Raw genomic sequence first — 14,696 nt, 5'->3', positions numbered from 1 at the left:
TCTTAAAACTCCCTGAAGTTCAGAATGCCTCTATGTGTGTTACAAATGCACAGAGAAAGCATCTGAAATAACACGAATACACTATTTTCCAGGAATCGAGTCAAAGAAAAAAAATCTTTCAAAAATGTTTTTACGTGATAGCGAATTCACAGGTCAAGCTTTCCTTCTGAAAAAGCCTGTACAAAGAAGCCTTTTTTAAGTTTTTAACTGATGTTTTTAAGTCTAATTACTTAATTTCAACATAGTAATTATTCTTTTTTGTTCTGAGAAGGTAACACAGTTGTATTATTTTATAAGAAGATCCATTATTTTGAAAAAAAAGTTGAGACAGATCCGTACAAAACTGTTGAGATCTTCTGGCCACAAACCCCAGACCACAGTGGAGGGAGGATAGTAGTATGGGCTGTTGCCTTATCCAGCATTAAAACAAACAAAAAACCAAAGAACTCACTTTACTCTTTAAGATTCAGTATTAATTTTTGTGATGGGCATCTCTGAGTTACATTTTTGAAAAGCAAAAGATTAAAACAAAGACTGGTTATAGTCACAACTTTAGCATATTTGTTGGTAATATGACTATGCACTGTAGTATTCACTTGCCTTTTTTTACCTAAAGTTTAAGTAGACAAACCTTTCTACATTTTAAATATCTACATATATGTTGGGAAGATCTTTTATTTTCTTGAACTACCAATCTAGTTATTTTTGAAGGTAAAAAGTTACGATTTTGAACCTGTTAAACAACCTTTAAAAAAAACCTGTAGTGATGCAGTTTGCCTGATGAATGTTTGCGCTGCTTAAAATCAGCAATTTTGTTGATCAAATTCCAGAACTTCCATAAACAGATTTTTGTATGTGTGTACTAAGCTTAAATAACGTAAGCATAACTCTAAACTTCAGGTTTGGTTATTCTGTCTGGGAGGACCCTCCAGAGGAAAACCTCTTTCATGAAGAAGTTAATTATGATTGATTAATTTTTAATTTGAGTGTTGCAGCTGGTCAGAGATGATCCATTTTTGTTTGCTTTTGAGTAGTAAAGGATACAAATTCAAAAACTTCTTATGTAAATGTGGTTGTTAATGAGCTGTTGAAGTATTTATGTAACCTCAGCTGTGCCAGTTTTCCATGCATGACCTCAATCTTCATCTCAGACCAACAGTGTGGAGACTCCATATTGTTTTCATGAATACATTTGCTTATATTTATGCTGGTCAGTTCCTTCTTGCTTCAGCATCTCTCTTACTTAAAGTCTCACTCAGATCATCTTTTGATCTATTTTAAAATTATGATAATGATGTCCTTAGGCTAAATTAAATAAAAAAAAAAATAGTTTCTGCAGAGTTTTGGGCCGGACTGTTACCAAGGAGTAAGCCAGCAACCATGTCCCATCATCCCTTTGTTTACACTCCTGATAGCTTACAGCCCCTCACAAACCTAAGCTAACTTTAGAATTGCAACAAATGTGGCGAGCAATATTAGAGCATTCCAGATGTGCAGTTTTGTTTCAGATGCCAGCTCGAACAACGGAAACGTGGATCCGTTTGTCTGCAAGTGGAATCATCAGAATGGAGGAAGTTCACGGTCCATCGACTGTAGTTTTTACATCCCAACTACAAGCTTTTCAAACCTCATTTTTTGTCTGTTCCTAAATCACAATTTGAATGAAGAAATATTCAGAAATCCAGTTTTAATAAATTCTTAATTAAACTCTGTTTTTGTCTGCTTTTGAATTTACATCTTTTTTTCAATTTGAAAGACTACATGATTGCTTATTTGGTATCATTTTAATCAGCAAAACCTCTCCAATGTGACACTACCTTTATTTAGTCATTTTTCTATGTTATATTCACACACTAGACATATAATTATGCAAAACCAGAAAATACTTTGTGGAAAAATGTGTTTCATTTTGCTGTGGAAAACCCAAAAATGTTTAGCAAAGTGTTTTTACAACATAGACAAAAAGTTTGTCGTAATTTTATAAAAACAAGAAGAATAACATTTTTTCCAACATGTTTTTGATTGAAAATGATAAAAGATCAAGGCTAAAGTCACACCAGCCCCCCCCCAAAAAGCAATCATTTCTCTCCTAAGAGCACTGCTGTCTATTTTAGATTTTCCCTGGAATTCTGTTTTTCATTTTTGTTTTTTTTTTCAGATTTTTCCTTTTTTTTCTCATAAACTTTCTTTATTATACTTGTGAAACACAATAAAACAACTTTTTGGGGAGAAGTTTGATCCAGCTGGATTTCAGGTCGGTTAGTCACAGCTGGGAAGCGTGTCTCTCTTCTCTGAACTGTCTGCCTCATGGGGCCTCGTGGAAACCCGCAGTTTCCTCAATTTTTAGATAATATTGTGGAAAATTCATGTCAATCCCCATCCCAAAAAAAATAATGGTTGGTTTCCATTCATCCATCCATTTTCTTGACCGCTTCTTCCCTTTCGGGGTCGCGGGGGTGCTGGAGCCTATCCCGGCTACTGATGGGCGAAGGCGGGGTACACCCTGGACAGGTCGCCAGTCTGTCACAGGGCCTCAATCACACACACATTCACTCTCACATTCACACCTAGGGGCAATTTAGAGTCACCAATTAACCTATGAAGCATGTTTTTGGACGGTGGGAGGAAGCCGGAGTCCCCGGTGAAAACCCACGCATGCACGGGGAGAACATGCAAACTCCACACAGAAAGGTCCCAGCTGGGATTTGAACCGGGGCCTTCTCGCTGTGAGACTAGAGCGCTAACCACTGCGCCACAGTGCAGCCCTGGTTGGTTTCCTCTTTGGATTTTTCATAGCAGACGGCTCACATTAAATGTGAAAAAAAAGTTCAAATTTATTTTAGACGCGAGTTTTATTACACTGATCTCATATCTGCACAGCAGGATGCCTAAGCGCGATTAATTCAAGATTCAAGATTGACATTCGCCTGATTTTGTGCTAATAATAAAATCTGCTTATAAAAAGTCAAAAGCATTAACTTTACGACAGAAAAATGACTTGTTTTGTGAACGCCAAATGAATCTGTCAAGAGAATAGGAATCGATAAGGAAGCTGTAATTTATATGTTTTCTGCTGCACGCCATAAATTTTTATAATTAAGGTACCTGCGATTCTCAGCTGCTCCTGAGTTAAGGTAGTGTTGGAGTAAAAGTTGACCTCTGCTGTTAACACAGTAAATCACACTGAGAACCTTTAATTATTTCCAGGCTGCTGAGAATGACTTTGAGTAAATTGGGTCGGAAGGGCGGGAAGCAAAATATGAATAAGTCGCCGAAGAAGCAGCAGAAGGATAAACCTACAGGAGCTTTTTTTATGAGACATTTGTCTGATAGATGAACTGTATGAATGCAGAATTTTAACCTTTTAGTTAGAAAAAAGAGACGTTGTCATAACAACCAAGCATCTGCTGAAGATTAGCAGGAATGCTCCAGTAAAGGAGGAAAATAGGCATTGGAGAGCAGTTTGGAATTGGTCGATTAGTCCTAGTGGATTTGTCTTGATGTGACAGATTTTGGATAAATGCCATCATTAATTAAAACTGTCGCTTTGTATCATTGGTGAACAGTAGATGCTTGCTAAAAAAAAAAGGACGATTTAACTGGATATTTAATTAAAATTCCGAATTAAGTTCATTTTATTGTTTTATAGGTAAACTCAACAAAAACAGAAACCTTAAAAACACATTTGTGACCCCAGATGCAAAAGTTAAATCCCTTTTTCCAACTGTCGTTCCAACTTTTAAACTGCATAGACTCTATGCAATTTTCCAAAAAAATCATTAAGGTTTTTGGAACAGATGTCAGACATTAGCTGCTGGACAAATGTGTTTTAAAAGCAGCAACAAATGCAAAACAGACTTGACATTGAATTATAGTTGAGCTAAAAATTATGAAAATATATTTCCTATTAGTAAAACGAATGGTAGTTCTATTGGAAGATAAATGCAGTTTGACTGGTGTCTGAGAAATGTCAACTCCTCAGTAAATTGTCCTGCTTCCAACAACCCTCATTCCTCGTTAACCAATCACATCTGTCAGGATTTAAAATCAATAAAACTCTAAACACACACACCTACGTGCAGATTTGTTTTCTCGCCGTTTAGCCGTAAACATTAAAAGCTGCGTAAAATAAATTGAAAGCCTAAAAGCATCTCTTGTCCCACAGGTTGCACTCATGAGCCAAACTGAAGTGAAAGACTTCCCTGGAAACCCAGATGAGTCTGTGGGCATCACTGACATCTTTTGCACTTATGGGCCCGGCTGGGTTGTTAAATGTTTCTCTTTTTTTATTTTTTATTTTTTTTAAAACCATGGCTTTAGAATTGTTTACAGATGTTTATTAAATGTTCATCTTAAAGTCCCACTCCAGTCATATTTTGGTGTACTTTAAAAATGTTTCCAGTGGTCTTTTAATTATGATTATGCCATAGAAATAAAAAAAATAAAAAAGTCAATTTCTAGGACATAGCTCTCCATAGCAGCAGGAGTTTGCCTAAGAGTTGTGGGCAGGACTGAATTCCCATCATCCCTTTGTTTACATACTTTGTCTCCTACCAGCTTACAGCCCCTCACAACCCAAGCCTAATATTAGCGGTGCAACAACGGGAGCTGTCCAGCCGTACAGCTTTGATCCAGATGCCAGCTTAGAGGATGAAAACAAAGACCTTCATGGATCTATTTGTCTGCAAGTGGATGCATCAGAATGGAGCGAAGCAGGGAGCTTATGGCCCGCCGACTGTAGCACCTATAACACAGCTACAAGATTATTCGATTTGAATAAAGAAATACTCAGAAAATACATTTTAATCTTAATTTTTATATATACATATCCTACATAGTGAGAAAAAGACTACAAGAATATGTTAGAAACACCGGACCGGTTTAGAATGGTCCTTGCAATTCAAGTGTTGGATCTCCACAAGGTGTACTGAATGCATAGAAGTATTATTCTTTTCAAGAATATTTCAGGAGGGGAAGAATAATGCAGCAGAAAAGATGACAAACCTTTCGGTCTGGACCTTGAGTCAGGAACACCGCTGGTGGGGTGCTTGCTGTTGACGTAAAACATTTCTGCCAGTCAGTTTGATCATGTGACGACAGTAGCTCTGCTCTAACTGGTCCATTCCATTATTCAATAGACCTACAACCAACTGGGGACCAAAAATAGTACGAATCGGTCCGGCCTAATGGGTCCATTTTATAATGGAAACGCTCAAAATACCACACCGGTTCGGTCTGGATCACTCAGTGGAAAGGAGGCATAGGAGGTCATCTACTAATGTGTTTTTTTTTCCTATTTGTTTAAATAAAAAATACATTTTGCATCATTTCGGAGAGAATTAATTGAAGTTTACTTGATTTTTCCTCCACTAGTTTCTACAGTTTTTTTTTTTTTTTTTAGACTGTCAAATGAAAGTGGCAGGACTTTATTTTTTTTCAGTCTGTGACTGCTTTATCCTTCCACTAAGCTCCCCTCATTACCTCCTGTGAGCTGCTACAAATGAAAGGTGAGGCAATATATCTGCTTCTTCGGTTTGCAGCTTCACTCACCTCACATTCAAAGCGTGCTGAAGGCTAACATGTAACTCGCCCTTGACATCCAATATTTTTGTTTCCTCTTCACCATGTTATATAATTTGACAAAAACTAAAATATTCTTGACTCCACCTTCTTATCATCCCCCTCAGCCAACAGTACGTCTGCAGTCAGAGCTGCTCGTTCACACACCAACAAATGAAACGGCATCACGCTCCCTCTCTCCTCCTCTCCTCTTTCTTCTGCCACGCTCCCGCCGAGCTGAATCTGGCAGCGACACACTGAGGGAGGAAAGCGCTCTCAGTTGGAGCGGATGATCCTTTCTCCAGACCGAGTCGGGGTCAGAGTGGGAGAGATGGATGGAACCTGCTGACGGGAGCTGCAGCCTCACCGCCAGCCCGCACATCTCTGAGCGAAACATCAAGACAGAAGAACAGTAAGTTAAGGAAGAGATTTGATTTTTATTGTGCATTTGTGGCTCATTTTAAAAAATGTTCCTTGTAAAACTTTTGTTCAATTAGAGTTTGGGAAACTTTATCTGCATGGATGTTTGCTCTTCAGAGTGAAGACAAGATTCAATCAACAGATTATTATTTAAAAAAAAAACGTTCTGATCTGTGATTGTTTCATTGTATTCAATAATATTTTAAAATGTTGCACTTTTGATACATATATCTTTCTAACGATGGTTTTAAGAACTGGATGGTAATTAAAACCATAATTTAGGCTGCAAATTCTAAAAATAAAGTTATTTTTGTGTTATATGTTGGCAAAAAAAGATGCTATTAATGAGAACTAAAGTTGGACAGTTTGATTATGAGAGTCCAGCTGCCACAGTTTAAAAAAATAATCTGAATTGTCCTGATTATGACATTAATCACCCATTTTTATTATGTTTCTGCATTATTTAATTATGCTTTATTTGGCACATTTTCTGCTTCTAGAAGATTTCTAGTAAATAAAAATGATGCTACGGTCGATTGTATTTTTTGTTTTTATTTAATAACAGTAAAGCTCACTGCTGAATAATTCCCGGTATATAATGAGATGGCTGTGGGGCACACGAACAGGTGTGAAAATCGCACCTAAATCTGTTTTTTTATTGCCACCTCCTATGTGTGAACCATCTGGGCTTCATTTTGATTTGTTTTACATTTTCTTTCTTTTTTTTAATTATCACATTCCTTAATGGCAAACAGAAACAATTGTTGCAAGGTTATCTCATCACCTCAACACATGTTCCTGAGCAGTCCAAGTGTGAATGTCTGTTTCCTCCTCTAAAGCATCAGGCGCACGTCGTTTCAGATTGACTTCCAAAAGCTGCTGTGACTCACTTTAAATAAATGATAGCAGGGATGCCAAATTTTAAATAATGGATGTTTTTGGCTGATTGGGGAACAGTGTCTCAGAGCTGACATCTCCAAGTTTGAAATGAATCTTTTGCTTGTTAATTAATTGTTGGGATGAGTAATTACTACACTATTTTATAAGCTAACACCCATAGTATGTCTCACCTGTAGTTGTGTTAATGAGCAGCCTGTCGGTTTCATGACTTTATTAGTGTCTGCATTACCATATTCATTTTATAATGATGTGCAAAGGGGAAAAATACATTATTAAGTGTTTTTCTGAAATACTGCTTCCTAAATTTACAGTTTGATGAAAAATGAAGAGATTTACAAGTCAAAACTGTACATTTTGGGCATTTTTGCTCCGTTAAAATCAGAACTGATGTTTCAAGGAGTGCCAAGAAAAACAGCATGGTTTGTTTGTTTTTTTGTTTTTGCCCTGCATGGTCTTAACAAAGAGCTGATTACACTGCAGCTGAACATCAATCATTCTTGCCTCTAAAGTATAAAGAAATGAAAGATTTATTGAACACCAGCTCAGTTATCGCTTAAAGAAAAAGCAACAAAAGAGGGCTATATTTAAAAAAAAAAGGCTCTTTTTTTTTAATACCCATAATCCCTTTTTTTCAATAGAATTGGGGGCAGACAAGGCCAAGAATGTAATGGACCTGTCAAATGCGTACGGAACGGACTGGATGGCGCGATAAGATAAGAGTTGTGTTGTGAAGAGCAGCGGACTGCAAGGATGAAGTCCCATGCTCAGTTTTGACTTTGCTTTAAAACTTAAATTCAACATCATAATCCAAAAAAATGATATAAAACATCATAAAAAATAACAAGAAACAAATCCAGGGCTTATTTTCTGTAGCTAATCAGAGTCCAGAAGAGGAAATGTGCAAAGAATGTTTTAATATGTTGTAAATCTGAAAAGTATAATGGCAAAAAATCAAATTTTTTTTCTTCAAGGCTTGTTTAAAACAGTCGTTTCTTCTCAGGTTCTGGTCTTCCAATGTATGTTCTAGTCGCATTCATAATAAACGCATCCTTGGAGGACTCTGTCCCTAAAAAGCAGCGATGCTGCATTGTGTTTTCATGAATTAAACATGCTCAGATAACGTGATGAGGCCGAAGCCTCCACTACAACTCCACGATACTGATAACGCATTAGCAGCACATTTTTCAGAGATTTTTCTCACTTTTATCGCTTCTTAGAGTCTGTGCGTGTGTCACCCTGCTCCTTTTGTGCAGGTTTACATCGCACACACTTGAAAAACTGATGACACAAGTGTCTCCTTCTAGAGAGCGTCTGGAAAACTTGTTAATCATCAATACTTAATAAAGGAATATTCTTTTGATCTTGTCTAAATGATGCTGCTGTCCTTGCAGATGCAGCTGAGGGTTCTTTGAGAATAAAGTGTCAACAATTCTTTTTGCTTCCTGAAACTTTTAGAGCACAAATTATAAACTTCAGGAAGAGGTAACCCAGAAAATAGCAAAAGAACATTTGTATTATGAAGAAACTTCTAGAAAGTACTGATAGTCTAATTTTCTGTCTCTGTGGAAAGTCATTTTTACTTAAAAAGAAATATATAACAAAATTTAGAAACAAAGAGGTCCACACAAGCATTCAAGAAGGAAAAAACAAGCTAAACTGTTAGAATTACTTAAAATCGAATGTTACACAGCCCAAAAAAGTATTTTTTTTAACACTAATGATAGTTAATTTTGATTAAAATGACAAAAAAAAAATAGTGTATTAGGTGGAAATTACTAATTTTAGAACAAAATGTCAATTTAATCTAAGTGCTAATTGTCTCATCTTAATAAATCCTCATAAAATAAAAATAACACTTATTCTTAAAACATAAATCAAAAATGTTGCCTCCAAAAATGAATGTCAATCTATCTTGAAAACATTAATTGAAGTTTAAAATAACATTAACCCTTTAACACTGGAGCTCCAGTGTTTATGTTCTTTGACTTACATTTTTTAATTGTTAACACGATCAATGTAAACATTTCATAATCCTAATTAAAACACTACTGGGAACTTTCATGGGGGATTTTAAAGATTTTGTGTTTGAGCGTCACTGACGACGCCTCAGGTGTTGAAGGGTTAAATCAAATTTTTGAAATTTTTGCAGTATGGAGCAAAAGGATTTTTACTCAAATTTAGTAATGATTTTCCTTATAACTACTAGCTTCTAATTAGACAAAAGAAAAACAGATTTTTAGAAAAGCTTGGAAAAGTGTAGAGTAAAGATGAGTTAAAACATGGTAAAATATACTCAATGTGTAAGAAAGTTTTAAACCTTTGCAAGCATCGAATAATTTTCAGTTTGTCCAGTTTACAGTTTTTTTTTTTTGCATTGTACTCAGCTAAGTAGTTGTAAATATTTTTTTTCTAGTAAAAGGCTTCTCGTGAGTGATGTGAAAGCCTTGTTTTTTATCCTTTGTGGCTCTATAATCACCAGCCTCCCTCGTAAAAACGTACGTTTCAGATTGCGGTGCTGAATTGAGCTTCAGACCAAAGCTGAAACCTGACAGAATTCCTGCACTGATGTTTAATAGATTCGGGCTTAAAAGTTTGGGTGTTTCTGTTTAAAATCTTGGTCATTAAAACTAGAAAAAGGAATATTTCAACATTTTAAGAAACTTTTTTCACTTGAAAGTTTCAGAAAAGAGTTGATCTTCAAAAAAAATTAACTTTCTACTAAATTTTTAACAACTTTTTGGAGTTTAAACTTATTTTATAAAATATAAATAACTACTTTCACAAGACTAAAACTGATTTTCACATAGATATGAGATGATGAAGTATGGAGCCTTTTTTCTCCAGCAGGTTTCTTATATAATTAGACAATCGCAGTGAAGTGGAGTGACGGAGGTGAAGGAAGGTGATTAAAACAGTTTTATAAGAATTGCTGCAATTTTCTAAAGCAAGTTTGAATTTTCTTTTTTAACTTGTAGTTTATTGAAGTAAATCCTCCTTAAATGTGACCTTAATGAAAAGAATAAAGAATAACCTTCAGAGGAGAGTATTTCCTGTTATTTCACAAATTCTTTATTGGGTTTCATTGATAAAAATTCAAAGAAACCTTAGAAACTTGGGGTAGAAAAAATGGCATTTGACTAATGTGCAAAGAAATGTTTAACGGGGGAATTTAAGCAACATAAAATGGAAGAAAAATCTTGTTTAACTGGCTTTTATGCGACATTAATGACTTGAAAAGATTCAAAGGAGCTCAAGGTTTTATTTGAGCATCACTCCCAAAACTGCAAGATTTTAATAGTCAATGCAGCAAAGAATGTGTCTTTTTAAACTATTAAATAAGGTATTTTGTAATTTTTTTGGGCTATTTTCAACATAAACATTTCCCAAACTTTTAATATTACTCTTCATGAAAAATATTTCCCAAATGTCAGAATTTTTCAACATTTATTGTTAATCTGGGACGTTTTTGTCCTAAATGTTTCCTCTCTGAGACTTCAAGCTCATAAAATCTGGCATTAAGAAAAACATCTCACTAAATCAATATGTTTTTATGCTCGCACATTGAAATACTTGTGTTATAATTTATCTGTAAGGAATATAAATGTTACTTTGAAAGAAACCATTTCTTTTAGCCTTAAGCATCAAACAGTTTATCCTGCATATCAAAAGGTATCTTTTAGAAATGTAACCTTTTTTCAATAAAACAATTCTTGTTTACATCTGCAGTTTGACATTTACGTGAAAGAAAACAAATTTTCCACATCTTTAAAGGCAACATTTAAACAAACTTTACAAGCTTTAAAACTGAGGGAAAATTTATGGAAAAATATCCAAGTTTTGAAAGGAAGACAGAAAGCAGGGGAGGTAAAAGTGGATTTAGGGGAGACCCAAACAAACCCATAAAAAAGCAAAAGTTTCAGGAGTTTGGGATTTATTCAGTGTTTCCAAGCAACATAATTCAGCTCTGTGGGAGATGCAGATAAGGCTTGTTAAGTTATTTTGTTTATTCTGCAAAACCCTAAAGCTTTGCATGACACCCTGTCAGAAAATTTGAAGAACTGTTTGCCTGTTTTTGCATTTAAAAAAAAAAAAGGCTGCAGTTCTTTGAGGCAGCCCCACTTTAAGTCAGAGATTAGCCACTGGGTGTTTTGAAAAATAATTGTTAGGGTGAAAAACTGAAAAACAAAGTAGTATGGACAGGTTCTGTGAAGTTTGTTTTTCTGCCTGCGCCTTGTGGGCTGGAACTTGTCATCTTACGGGGATAAAGTTCTGGAAAAACGTTTAAGCTGAAGCGTGAATATTTAATAATAAACAGTGACACTTATGGTTGGAGTTGGCATTTGGGTTAGTATATAGATTGTTTCCCTCTCTTCCCTTTCACTTTCCAAACAGGAAGTACTCCAAGAATACAAAATGCCGTAAAATTCTGTTGAGAAATAAACAGCATATTTGTCAGAACATTTTGCTAATATATTATATTTTTAATGTTTTTTTTAATCATTTTTATTGACTAGTCATAAACTGGCCAATCAGATGCCTCAATAAAAGTATGTGTTTGCTGGCCTCTAAGTCTAGCGTTAAAAATATTTGATTGACAGATTCTCCCAAGCCCTATTTAAAGTGGTATGGATGTGAGAATTTTACCTGGCTTAACTCAACCCCGTTTTCCTCTATTTTTTCAATTATAAAAAATCAGTTTTTAAAAGACCTCCAGTAGAGATGTATAGCCAGATAATTGTGTGATTGTGACGGTGAATGTTGTCTATGAAGACAGAGTTACATCACGGGATCGTGTCTCGAGACTTTCAAATCTTTGCATCAGACCAAATATCTTTCTTAACAGGAAAGATCAAACACCAAAGTAAGCTATCAAAAGAGTCATCATACTTTTGAGTCAAATAGAGATTTCTGTGTTAAAGTTGTTACTGTGAAAAGTCAGAGTGCGTGTGAAATTTAAAAAGAATCCTTTTTGCCGTCTTGTTTCTGCACAAAACAGGCTCTCGGGTCACTGTTCTGACAGTGACAGATCAGTCTTAGCAGCGCTGCAGTGTTTAAAACTTTGATCTCAGTTTTTCCGTCGCAGGATCTTGTCGTCTGCTACTTTCATGTGCCGCCTTTGTGGTAGCTAACACGGCTAAACGCAGCGGGGGGCCAGACATGGTTCCCCATCGACAGTCTCTGTCAGCCGTTTTCACAATGCAAATCAGAAATGACTGTTGGGTTGATTTATTCAGAGGCTCCTGTTGAAATAGTTTACGGAAAATACAAGTAGCCCCCAAACAGATATTTGATCCACATTTGAGTTTTTTTCTTTCTTCTTTAAACAAAACGAAATATTTGAGTTTTAAATTGAGCCGCTCTCGGCTGAGGATGAGCCAGTTCTGTTGGAAAAGCTCATTTTCCCTTTTTCTTGTTACCGACTGCAGCTGCTACAGTCTGTTGTTAGCTAATAGCTTTTTCCTTGTCTGGCTGTCTGTCTTTGGGGCATCTCTGCCTTTGATGTGCTCCAGTTCATTTATGAATTTCTTCTTCTGCTAGGAATGCTATATTTCAGGTGTTTGGGAGGGAACTTACATGAGTCTGAATTGGGGAAAATGAAATTTGTTTTCACAGCAAGTAAAAACTTGTTGTTTTTTTTTTGTTTTTTTTTTAATAACTATTTATGAGAACTTGACTTAAGTTAATTTAATTGCCATTTTTTTTGGAAACATACACTGCCATGTTGGAGCCAACCTTTGCCAGTACGCAGTGATTAGACTTGATCAGTTAAGTTGGTAGAAACTGGCAGTCAAACGTTTTGAAAGTTGGGCAGGAATCTGAAAACAGTATGAAATAAAATGGTACTAGCAATAACATGTTGATGAAAGGTAGCAGAGCAAGAATGGCTCGTCTGTACTTCTGCCTGTGGCCGTGGACCTCGCCTCTGGCTCGTCTCGTGCCCCCAGCTGCACCCCAGTTCCATCGGGATGAAGCCCATCTGGTACACTATTCAAACATGTGGTTGTAGAGTTAGATAAGCTGATTCTTCTTTACTTGTCCTGATACATCGCCTGTCTGTCCTGGGAGAGGATCCCTCATTCCCGTGAACTTCCCTGAGGTTTCTTCATATTTTTCCCTGGAATCAGTTTTTTTTTGCAATAGTTTTTCCTTACCGAGGAGTCTGTTTAGTTTAGTTTAGCAATTAGCTGTTTCGTTGTTATGAGGGATTTTATGTTTTTGAACAATTAATAGTGTTAAGCCCGTTTTGTGATATTGGGCTATATCATTAAAATTCGTTGAATTGAATAAATATTCTGACAAAAATAATCACTGAGTAATAGCTGTATATTTCTCTAAAGAAGGCTTTTGGGTTCTCTAGAGCCGGCGGGTACTTCCTGTTTTGGAATGCCAGGGGGGCGGGGTCTCTCAGTCCAGTTCTCATATACTGTCATTTTTTTTTATACAGGCCTTTGAAGTGACAAAATGAACAATATAATCATCACTTATCATTTTTAAAGAAAAATATCTCAAACATTTTTTAAACATTTCTCAAATGATTATTCCCCAATAAAGACGATAAGTGAAAATTAAACTCATTTATTGGGAAAAAAAGGGACTATTTGCATGTTCAGTCATGAATTTGTTTGTGAATATTTGTACAAAATGTTTGTGCGGCCACAGCTGAACTTTTTCTTTGGCTACATGGACAGAGAGGAAGGGTTAAGGTTAGGATTAGGGTTAAATCACCAAACGTTTCTTGAGAGCCAGTGTCTCTGCAGCTCACCGTTCCCCCAGGGGATGGATCAAATGCGGAGAACACATTTCACACACTTAGGAGCGTGACAGCTAATGGGACTTTAAGTTTATCTTTAAATACGTGCGGCCAACAACAAAATCCAGCCTTGGACGGACTTAAAATATATGCGGGCAATGCAGCAATGTACATCACAAGTGCATGTATTATGACAGCCTTATTGGAATATAAATATAAAGAGCAAAGACAACAAATATATATATATATTTTTTTATATCAATAGTTTTTGTTATAGAACAATTATTTTGTACTTTTCAAAATCTTCCAGAAGCAGTTTTATGTGATCTCTCGTCCCAGTCGTGCAATCACTGCCGCCTCCACTCTAATAATCATTCTGGCTTCTTTCTACTCTGAAACAAAGTCTCTGTGGTGTTCCCTACTGACTCTTCATCCATTCAAGTCAATATCTAACCGAGTGGAATCCATGCCTGCTCCACAGTCAATGATGTGGAGCAGCAACTGCTCTGAGCTTTGATAGAGGGAAGCGTTTAATAATCTTATGACGTTGTCACACTTTGATACGCTCACACCGAAGATAACAGAAACATAACCTCTGGTTGAGGTTAATTGACCAATCGCATCTGTTTTCCTCTAACTCCCTGACATGTTAGGCTGTGTATTCTTGTGGAGTCCAGCCTTGATATCTCTCCGGCACAGATGGAGAGCCAGCACTCGGGTGGAGATATTGCTGTTGCTTGAGGGGAAGCAGGTTTTTATGCACCTTGCATACTTAAATAAACACACAAAACCATTTTTTTTCTGTGTCATTTATTTCCACAGCAGAGAAAAAACTGAAAATGAATTTTGGACTTTTTCTTTTGCATGTATTTGATTCAGTAGAAAAACCATAAACTCAAAACCAAAAAAACCCTCAGAGTCTCTGAATTTTCCAACCAACATGGGTTTCTTTAAAGATTATGTACTTTTGCTTGGATGTGGATAATCCATTCTTTCCGCTTCACTTCTAGACGACCTCATCACACCCACAAACAGGTGTTATGGGCTGTTAGCACATTAGAGCACC

General features: G+C 36.1%; 1 protein-coding gene across 1 annotated transcript in view; it reads left to right on the top strand.

Annotated features, from left to right (window-relative positions):
• Nucleotides 1–4,909: 4,909 nt before the first annotated feature.
• drd2l (dopamine receptor D2 like) overlaps nt 4,910–14,696 on the top strand; it is a 31,840-nt gene continuing 22,053 nt past the window's right edge. Inside the window, exon 1 of the mRNA XM_036216047.1 lies at nt 4,910–5,971. The gene's annotated coding sequence lies outside the window, so the exon portion shown is untranslated. The remainder of the gene's footprint in view (nt 5,972–14,696) is intronic.

Source organism: Oryzias melastigma, linkage group LG16 (genome assembly GCF_002922805.2).
Source record: "Oryzias melastigma strain HK-1 linkage group LG16, ASM292280v2, whole genome shotgun sequence".
Lineage (NCBI taxonomy): Eukaryota > Metazoa > Chordata > Actinopteri > Beloniformes > Adrianichthyidae > Oryzias > Oryzias melastigma.
Note: the sequence above shows the minus strand (reverse complement) of the source record. Positions and strands in the feature narration are given on the sequence as shown.